The sequence below is a fragment of the Grampus griseus genome (assembly GCF_964374135.1).
Source record: "Grampus griseus genome assembly, chromosome: 16".
NCBI classification, from domain to species: domain Eukaryota; kingdom Metazoa; phylum Chordata; class Mammalia; order Artiodactyla; family Delphinidae; genus Grampus; species Grampus griseus.
The window spans coordinates 11,471,602-11,482,816 of NC_139010.1; the positions used below are offsets into that span (position 1 = coordinate 11,471,602).

Sequence of the window (11,215 nt, forward strand, 5' to 3'; positions counted from 1 at the left end):
TTCTGCTTGAAAGGCAATCCTCCAGGCTTTTCATGGTTGGTTTCTGTACACCCTCCAGGTCTGCTCAAAGGTATCTTCCAGGTTCATACTTCCCAGGACACACTGTTTAACATGACAGTTCCTCTGTCTATTTCTCTTGTCCCCTTCTCTGCTTTATTTCTCTCTGTAGCACTTATTTCCAAGAGTCATAATATATATTTTATCTATACATTTGTGAACTGTGTCCCTACAATCCAACTAAAATGTAACCTCCATGAGGGCAGGGATTTTTTTTTTTGTCCACTGCACCTGGCAGAGTGCTTGTCACATTTTAGGCTCTCTGTAAGTATTTTTGAATGAAGTTGTGAAAGAATGAAACTACAATTTAGGTCTACCTTGGGAGTGTAGACTCTAATCTTAATGGGAAAATGACCATTTATGGATGGATTTCTTTGTGTTTTAGTGAAGCAAAATCCTTGATCAGACATTTACAGCTGTCTCAGCCAAACTAAAGAAACACCCAAGCTTGGGACCATGCACAAAGGATTTAGCCTAGGGCTGGAGTGGCAAATGTATTTGCTTACATGGCAACTTGTGTTTGAAGGCGTCCAGAGAAACTACTGGTGTAGGGGCAGGCACACTATGATTGTGCCTGGGTGTAAGATTAAGAAATGGGAACAGTTGGTTGTGTTGGTTTTTAAATTGGATTCTAATTATTCTAATGATAATATTCAAATACAAAAACAGTTGAGAATAAGTTTTAAAGATAATATGAAGGCTCAGTGCCATTCGGTCTCAGTGGCATTTTATTGAATTTCTCAATAAACCATTTTTATAGGAGTCCAGGACTAAGATGAACTAAAAAGAAAAGTGATGAAAACTTAATACCTGTGTCAGAAAAAAAATCAAACCCAGATTTTCTGCCTTTTGGTGATATTCCAAGGTCAGCACAATTTATCCTTATAATAATTATGTGACAAAAATGATACTTGATGACAAAAAATTAAGGTAATAAAATGGTAAAAAAAAAAAAAAAAAGAGTATTTGTTCCTGAGGGGTAACTGGCTGCCTGTGATTGTAAACAAAAGAAGGGTGCTAGAATATTTATAGTGGTTTCATCTAGTTTAGTGGAATCAGTTTGTAGTATCCAGCAGATATGTTTTGAATAGAGACAAAAGTTGATTTCATGTGCAGACTTACATCTTCTCTGCTCAAAACCCAGCCTCCGAATCGTGACTGGGAATTAAATGTCCACAAGACATGTAAAAAAGTTCTGGCTTTGCCATATTGATAATTCATTTTGTTGCAGGAAGGGGGACCCCTTCCAGGGCCCAAGAGTGGGCTCTTGTCTAACAGTTGGAAATGAATTGTCCGAGGAGACACACGTGCTGACAAAGCAAAAGACTTTATTGGGAAGGGGTGCCTGGGCAGAGAGCAGCAGAGTAAGGGAACCCAGGGGAATTGATCTGCCACCTGGCTCGCAGTCTCAGGTTTTATGGTGATGGGGTTAGTTTCCAGGTTGTCTCTGGCCAGTCAGACTGATGCAGGGTCCTTCCTGGTGGCACACACAACTGCTCAGCCAAGATGGATTCCAGTGAGAAGGATTCTGGGAGTTTGGTAGGACATGTGGACTGGTGTCTTCTCTCTCTTTTTGACCTTTCCCAAATTCCTACGGTTGGTGGTATCTTGTTAGTTCTGCGTTCCTTACCAGGACCTCTTATCGTCAGGTAACTCATGCAGGTGGTTACTATGGTGCCTAGCCAGGGCAGGTGGTTTCAGTCAGTGGTTCCCCTGACAATTTCATTCTCAATACTGATTAGGAAGACCAGAGAAAAACTTTTCCTGGCTTCTCATGGAAGGGATTTTACCCTTGCACCCAGAGAGCTGCATCTCTTAAGCCGTGAGGGAACTCATGTGGTTAAACAGCTGCACTTGGCTACCCACCTTTGGCTTTTGGTCAGTGCAAGTCATTGTATATCTCATCCAATGTCCTCTACTTTTCTATCTAATGAGGCCAAGCTAACTTAATGGAGAGGGTATCATTCTTTTTTCCAACTTTGTGAAGGATTGCCTGTGGGCACGTGTAATTCATCTTTATCTTCTCTCCTTTCACCATTTTGTTTTATCTTGGCAGGAGAACTTTTCTGCTATACACACAATTCCACTTGGAAAAATAGATTGAATCAAGCAAAACAAAACAAGAATAACATTGTCTTACTCATTTCACTTCCTCTCTCTTAAATAGCTTGGCTTCCATGTGAAGATATTGCTTAATTCCTACACCTTTATTTTATATTTGCATGCAGACTGTTAACACACCATTTTCCTTTTATTGTGTAGTCCTAGTTAAACTGTTCCTTTCTTGAGAAAGAAATTATCTTTTATTGTTTGTTTGTGTAGGCACTGTTCTAATACTTTAACATGGGCATTTACTTTTTCCTTTTTCTCACTATTAAAACTGTGAGGTAGAAATTATTTTTCCCATTTTACAGATGAGGAAATGGAAGATCAAGAGGTTAGCTAATTTGCTCAACAACACAGAGTTAATAAGTCCCGCATCTGGGATTTAAACAGAAGTCTATGTTTCTTAACATTACCATGCAGCCAGTTTCAATAGAAACATCAGTTAATCTAATGGCTTTTAGGAAAGACTACAAATGAGACTAAAAGATAGTAGAATGACTTAAATCCTTGCAGTTTTACTTTCTAAATAAATTTTCAATCCAGCTCATCTCCATTCCTATCACCATTACTCTCATTCTAATTCCTTCTTTTTTTTTCTGCGGTACACGGGCCTCTCACTATTGTGGTCTCTCCCGTTGCGGAGCACATGCTCCAGACATGCAGGCTCAGTGGCCATGGCTCACGGGCCTAGCCGCTCCGTGGCATGTGGGATCTTCCCGGACCGGGGCACGAACCCGTGTCCCCTGCATCAGCAGGCAGACTCTCAACCAATGCGCCACCAGGGAAGCCCCTCTAATTCCTTCTTAATGGGGCTTTGTGTTTTGTCTTTTTCGGTCAAATTTGCTCTTCCCACAGATACTAGACATATCTTTCAAATGTAAATCTGTTAGTATTATTCCCTTCCTTAAAATTCTCTGGTAGTTTCCCTTCACCTACACTAGCAATTTTCAAACTGTTGTTGCATGCAGGTGCTTTAGGGAGTCTGCAATTGCTCAATGACAATTTTAGTTTAAAATAGTTTTAATGTTCTATACCTTTTAAAAGATCAAAGTGTTGTAATAAAATTTATTTTTAACCCCTTGAAGTTGGTGTAGGATTAAGGGTCAGGCTACCACATAGCTGTTCATGATGCCTGCATATTAAGGGACACTAAAACTTCCCTAGTTAGAATAGGAGCTCTGTGATACCAGTACACTTGGATTTCTATGAGAGACCCTTTCCATCATCAGCAAAATGTAAATGTGTTCTTCTTCCTCCAAAGTATTTAGTGCTCTAATACAAAACTAGGTAAATCAATAACAACAACAACAAAACCCTACAGTTTTCACTGATACTGACTTATCTTAAATATTTTACAACTGCAAGGCTCAGTTCATGACCCAATCAAGTCCTGCTGCAAATTGTCATAACTGATCAAATATTCTGAATTATCAGTTCTTTTTTGTGGGTAGGGAGCATTCTTTAATTTTTAGAGATAACTGAGGTCTATAGGTTTCTAATCCTCGAACTGTGCCCCACCATAGAAAGTCTTATCAATAAAATGAAAGTGAGTCTTGGACTGCCACATGTAAAACCATCTGTTAGCAAGAAATTACAAAAAGTTGTACTATCACTTCTGAAGACTTGAAGTCTCTGCTCTGTATCCTTACACTTTACATAAAACATTCACTCAAGGCAGATGTGACAGCATTATAGCAGCAAAATTCAGCTAAAGTTTAGATTAGGGAGAGGAACTACTTCTCTGATTAATTTGCTACAGACACTTCTACTTCTGAATCCTAAGTCCAGGGCTCTGATCCATAATGTGTAGGACGCTGGGATCAATGGATTCTTGAAAGGGTGGAATCTTAAAAATTTCTAGTTAATGACATATCTTGGAAAATGTTAAGATCCGGTATGCTAATTAACACATCCTCATAGTGGATAAAGACAGTAGCGATATTTGGATTGTGAATTTCTGAATAATAGGCTTTTATACCATAACTAAAACTGGAGTTGTTAACTAGCCACCTCTGAGATACAGAGTAAAACTCAACCTGAACACCAGCCCCCTAAAATAAATAAGTGGGATCCAAAAAATCCATTTGTGTAATATGGAGGTGATCTTGGGGTATGGGACCTAAGGATTATGTGGGATGCTGCCTGATCCTCCAAATAGAAAGGAATATTGTCCAATATCAGAACAAGGGCTGGACAAAGGATGGGAGGCAATCACTGGTCAATTCATACTTAAATGGAAGTTTTCATGGGATATTTTATTTTATATATCAAACTGTGTTGAAGTATTACAAGATAAATTACAAACCACATAAGGCGACCTTACTACCAATCAAATGAAATTCCTGCCAGGACTCCCCTGAAGTTGACTGTCCCAGTAACCATGAGCTCTAACCTAAGTAATCTGTTGCCCACTAGTCCTCATTTTGATATTTATTTATTTGGGAAATATAATATTTACTTTTATGGGAACAAGTGATTTATTACCTCTAAAATTTAAAAATCTTTAATATATTTTAGGAAAATGTTTGAATTGGAAAATTACAAAAGAATATCAAAGAGAAAATAAGAATAATAGGATAGTAGGAGATGTGTTTTCACATAAATGGCAGAAAAACCTTAATTATATTTTAAAGAAAACTTTGAGAATTATTAGTCCCTGTTCTTCATGAATATGAGCAACCAGTGTTATCTAGTAGGGAGTGATGAACAACCTGAAAAATAATTCCAGACGTTATTTTCGATGTACACAGATTCTTTTTCATCAAATGTAGTTGGTATCAACTTTAGTCCATAGATCCTCAGGAGAAATGTAGCTTATAGGCTACAAACAGAGACTCAGGAGGCAGGCTGTCTGGATTTGAAACCTGGTTCTGCTCTTTATTTACTGTATGATTCCGTTATTTAATCTCACTTTTTCTCCATCCCTCATGCATAAAGTAGGGGTAATACTAGTACAGTCAACCCTTGAATAATGCAGGTTTGAAGTGCAGAGATGCACTTACACGCGGATATTTTTCAATGGTAAGTACTATGTGTGTAGTACTGTATGTACTGTATGTACTGCATACACTTGGTTAATTCGTGTATGTGGAGGAACCTCTGTTACAGAGGGCTGACTATAAATTATGCTTGGATTAAACCCCTCCTTGTTCAAGGTCAACTGTAACTATTCTTTGGGTTGATATGAAGATACAATGACTTGAATGTGTAAAGTGATATGCCTGGCCCACAGTAAATGTTTGAAATTAAGGTTTTTTATTCAACATCTGAACTCTATTCTGTGCTTTGATTACCTATCCACCAAATTGCCCTCTCTAGAAAGGTTCAAGGGTCTTATAGAGTATACTGAAGTTTCGAGGACCAAGTCCTTCTGAAACTCAGTCCCTCTTGGTAATAGCTGGTATGTTGTCAGAGTAACAGTGTCCCAGGAAGTTAGCTGTTTCTCTTCCTTTGCACCAACCTCAGGCATTTTTCCATTGTGGCCAGAGAAAAGGTCACCTAAATGCCAAACTTCTCAGGTTACCAATCAACTACCTCTCTCTGATGTCCAGTGAATTACCTAGGATATTGTGGAAAGAAAACGTTGAGACCCTGCTATTCATAGAATACGTAATATTCCCATTCCCTTCTGAGTTTCAAGGGAAATCCTCTGGGATCTCTTTCCTCCATGATTGACTGACATCTATCTTCTAAACCCTGGGCACAGTCTCATTCCCTGTCGGCCACCATTGCTTACCCTCCTACTACAGAAGCTCAAGGGAAACAGCCTCCTCCTCTCCATCCTCTGAGAGCCAGGAATGGGCTCAGGACCTGAGCTCAGCTAAAAACACATTCATGCCTGGGGTGGGTTGGGAATCACCCACAACAGCTGCTGCCATGTCCCGCAGTGGGGAGAGGGGTGTCCTGCAGTGAATGAATGCATCCTGGGCAGAGTGTTCCTGCTGAAGGTGGAGTTGCCCTTTTTCCTTATTTTGGAACTTGAAGGTTTGTCTTTATTTCTGTGCGTTTTCTAAGCTGGGTTTTCCACCCTCTTGTCAATTCTGGGAACCCCCATACCTTCCAGTAATTTCTTCCTTTTGCTTAAGTACCTAGATTTGGATTTTCTTACTTGCTAATAAAAAATTTCGGATACAAAGAAACACATCATTTCCTGAATGAAAACTAACCTACTAATGCCCCCACCACTGCCATTAATAAATGTTAAGCAAGTATTTAAAGGTTATTGTTGAAAGGCCACCAAATCCTTGGCCTGTCCTGGGGGCTAACCTGAATGACTGACCCCTGGTCAGCTTATTACCTGTGCTTCAGGTTTGCTAGTGTTCAGGCTGTCTCTTTTTCCATTCAGATCCCAGAATAATGCTTCTTTTGCCACTTCTGTCTAATAAAAGTTGTTGAATGACTATTTGCAGACTTTTCTCTCTATGATTTAAGACTTTTTTTGGCTAATATACAACTAAAATTAAATTTAGAAATAAATTATATGCTAATGGTGAGACTTTGGGGGTTTATTGGATTGGCCTCATTGCACTTAATGCCTGACTATAAACTGATGTCACCAACTGTAGCTTGTATAATTATGCTAATAAGATGCTGTGTTTTCATCTTTTTATATATTAGATCTCCAGGTAGATATTATTTGAATAAAGGGTTATTCTACTTCAAAAGATTGAAAAGCAATGCCCTGCAGAATACGCTTCAAATTATTTACCATAGGCTTATAAGGCCCTCTATGATCTGGGCCCAACGCACCTCTTTGTCTTCATTTCTGTCTATGTAATGACTCATTTTGTAAACATTCTGACAACCGCTAAGCTTGTAGGCCTACTTCTTCCCTCCTACACAATGCATTGTTTTTGCCTCCTGTTTTCTAATCTGCCTGCAAAGCTTTCTCCTTTCCTGTGAGTTGGTTAAATCCTACTAGCCCTTAAGACTAACCCTTAGCAATAGTGCCCTCCCCACACACATCCCTTTGGCTGGGTTAGGATCCCTTAAAAGGTGACTTCCTTATACCACATGGAAACAGAGCTTCCTCACAGTGTGTCCTCATTGGCTGTGCTTTGCATTGGTTTTCCTGTCTGCCTTAGTGGAAGGAGAGCTCCCTGAAGGTAGACAAACACAAAGCTTGGCCCGTAACAGAGATTCTGTGATGTTTCGCTTTATAATAAGAAATGTATACGTATTTGGTCTTCATTCCATTTCTGGCACAAAGCAGCTAAACTTTCCTAAGTGACAGGAGTACTAGGAGCATCTTTTGTGGGCATATTTGGTCTTTGGCCCCAGTTCCTGACACAGGGCTCCTAAACCTCTTGTAATTTCCTGGGTGATAGAATTACTTCTAACGAGGTGACTCTGGGTGGGCTCCTTGATGGTCCTGGATGAGGGCTGGTCACCAGAAAGACCAAGCCCTGATTAGAAGCTTGGACTTTTCAGCCTTGCCCCCCATTCTCTTGAGAAGGAAGAGAGGCTGGAAATGGAGTTGCTGATCGATCATGCCTATGTGCTGGAGCCACTGTGTTTCTTTTCCTTTGTAAACCTTGGTTTTTGTTTGTTTGCTGTTTTTGTTCATCTTGGTGCTGTTTTTGTGTGTGTGTGTATATGTGTATCTGGACGCTTGTAGCATTTCAGTTTTATCTTAGGAATTCAAAATTTCTAACAGGGGTGTGTGTGGGGGGGTGTGTGTGTGTGTGTGTGTGTGTGTGTGTGTGTGTGTGTGTGTGTGTGTGTGTGTGTGTGTGTGTGTGTGTGTGTGTGTGTGTGTGTGTGTGTGTGTGTGTGTGTGTGTGTGTGTGTGTGTGTGTGCCCAAAATGTTTTCCTCAGCTCTGGAATTTTGTCGTATATAGTTTGCTTGATTATTCATTCCCATTCTTTTTTCTTTCTATATGCTGTTTAATGGTTGTTGGCTTGCCTAGATTGGACAAGCACATATTTTATCTATTCTCTCTATATTTTATCTTTTCACTTTCCCATAGTTTTAATACAGTTGATCTTCACAAATTTAGTTTCTAGAAATATACATTTCATTCTTGAATTACTATTGAGTTATGACATTTCTCAATCATACTTTTTACTTCCAAGAACTCTTCTTGCAGCTACATTGCCTTTCTATCTTTGTAACTTGCTCTTGTTTTTACCACTGCAGTTCTCTTGGATCTGAGAATACTAATTAGATACTTTTAAAATTCTCTTATTTTTTCAGTAGCTCTGTTTTCTTTGGTGGATTTTCTCTCATTTTAGAGAATGAAATTATCATTTCTGGCAGCTATTTTCCTCATGTGCCCAGGGTTGTATAACGATTGTTCATATTTTTTTAAAAAGTGAAAGGGTAGCTGCTAGTTTTGGTTGTTGATGTTGGTTCCTCCAGGGTTCCTGTGGCCCAGGGATGATTTCTCCTGCAGGTGGCCACAAATCTCCACTTCCTTAGTGCACTGTCTGTATTTGACTGAAGCCTGACATGGTGGTGATGGCAACAGCTCAGGGAAGAGGATTCAGCACCCAGCTATTCTGCATTCAAACGTTTTATGGAGTCCCTGGAGAACTGATTTCTTTTACCCCTAAAAGTTCAGTTAATTGACTATGCACTATTTACTGATTGACTTAATTCCCTAGCTATTTGGGGTTTTTTTCCACATAAAAAAAAGATTTATTTTAAATTCACATAAAATACATTTAGAATAAGTCTAAACTTTTAGCATTTAAGTACTGTAAAACAAACACAGAGGAGCTTTTAGGATGTATAGTCTCCATTCTGTCCAAAAAGCTGGTACAAAAAGCTTTTTTTTACAGTTATTGATCATCACCTCATTGCCTTAAATTTCTAGATTTTCCATTTTGAATTCTTCTCTTTTTGAAGACTGGAGCCACTCCATCTGCCACAACTCCAAGAAAAGTGTCTGTTTTTTCTTTAAAAACCACTTTGGGTTCCCCACCAGCGTCAGCCTCTGAAGTTGATACATATTCATTTTCAGTGCTTGGAGGTTCCAAATCTACCTCCTCATGGAGGACTCAACTTATTGAATTTCTTGCCTTTCTCCATATGGGTTTGATTTTTCATGAGCTTTGGGTTTTTCTTCATTTGGACCTGATGAATTCTTACCTTGGGTATTTTTTTTCTTTCTGTGTTTCTGCTTCAGTTCCTTTATCACTATTTTTATTTTTTTCTTAAACTTTATTTTTAGCTTTTGTGTTTCTGTAGAGACTTCTCCTTTTTTCCCCCTTTGTCTGCTTCCTGTTCCCCATCAGAATCACTATGTGAATCTGATGATTTGGACTCTTCTAGGGTGCCAAGTGACTTCTCATTGACTTTACTAGAAAGCAGATCGGCGGAGTGTGGAATGAAATCATCAGGTTTCTCCCATCCGGATTGCCCTGTTTCTGTATTATAATAATAGGTATAACCATCTTTGCTTAAACCTTTTACCCAAACAGTCTTCACTTTCGTCTTTTTTAAGTTTCCTTGAAATCCTTCAGGTTTCTCCCACTGAGATGCTCCTGTGATAAGATCATAATAGTAATGGTAACCCTCAGAGGTTATGCCTTCTACCCATCTGCCCCTTGCAGGGCCCCTTTTCTTGCTGCTGATTTGATGCAGAGGTGGGTGGGATAGTGCTAGTTACTGGTGATATGCTTGGCTCTGAAATTTCTGACGCTAAGCCAAGCCTTTTCACATGCTCTCGGTATGCTTTCAGGGCAGCTGCCTCCATTGCAGCAAACTCCTTTGATGCCTTTTCTTCTTCCTTTGCCTTATCCAGGCTTTTCTGTTTAATCTCACTGATCCTCTTTGCCACATTTTCCTTATGATTCTTTCCTCTTGCATGAAATTCAATGCTAGGCCTATTGTCCACTCTCCAGCACTTGTAGTAATCACAGAATTTCTTTGGTTGTGACTTCCAGTAGTTTTCCATGACTGGACCAGCCGCTCCGCGGGTCGCCCTCAGGCCCAGCTGAGGCATGAGTTCCCCACTCGGGGCAAGTTGACGCCCAGCTCACCCAGAGCTCAGACACCTCCCTTCTTCCCTGGGTAGCTATTTGTAATGAAAAGGTAACTATGTACTGAATTCATATAAATAGAAATTATAAATAGAAATTCTAATAAATAAGAAAACTGTTGTATCTCTTCAGAATCATGATCCGTTGAAGTTTTAGTAGTATCTTTGCATAAGTAACCTATTTTTTTAATCATTGAAATTTCAAGTCCCTTCTGCTTACATCTTTTTAAGTATCTTAGCTATTCAGCAATTTACAATTTCATTGAATTTGCAGTCTAACAATAGGATATCAAATTAATCTCCACTGACATTTATTTGAAATTCCTTAAAACTACTTAATTGAAGAATTAGAAAATTTTCTTTCTACCTGTTCAGGTACATATTTCTATGTCTCTTCAATCAAGACTCACATGTGATGCACATTTCTTTTTAAAATATCCCTAGGAATTTTATATTTTGTATTTATTTTTAAAGTGATGTTTTTCCCATTATACATTGTAACTGGTTAAACATTTCCTGTTTCATATAAGCATTTGCAGGTGTTCATCATACACAGTTTTTCCTTAATTCTGTTAGACTTTCAGGTAACTTTATTGTATTTTCTCAATTAAATAAGATGTATTTCAAACACAAAATAACATAATAAAGATTTGTACCCATCTCTTAAAATGATATTTAGTTATATTTATTTTGGGTATATAAAAAGTTATATAAACATAACTAAAAAAAGTTAAAACCCCATCCATAGACACCCTCACAGAAGCACTCAGAATAATGTTTGATTAAACGTCTGAGTATCCCATGGCCCAGTCAAGTCGAGCTATATATTAACCAACACATAGAATCTATTTTTCCTGCTTTATGTTTATCATCATATCTCATATAGACATCCACTTAACATCCTCCAGTAGTATGTCATGATTACTATTTGCTAATTGGAAAAAAATTATAAAATATTACTTCAGAAGAAAATATTAAAGACAAAGTATAAACTTCTACTTCTTGGGTTCTTTTTATGTGGCATTTGCACTTAATTTTAGTGGTAGAAAACCTTGTCAGGGACATT

General features: G+C 38.6%; 1 pseudogene across 1 annotated transcript; it reads right to left on the reverse strand.

Moving 5' to 3' along the window:
• Positions 1-8,947: 8,947 nt before the first annotated feature.
• Positions 8,948-10,065, reverse strand: LOC309834432 (WW domain-binding protein 4-like; annotated as a pseudogene). Its single transcript has one exon. The product of its transcript is annotated as a WW domain-binding protein 4-like (transcript).
• Positions 10,066-11,215: the final 1,150 nt, after the last annotated feature.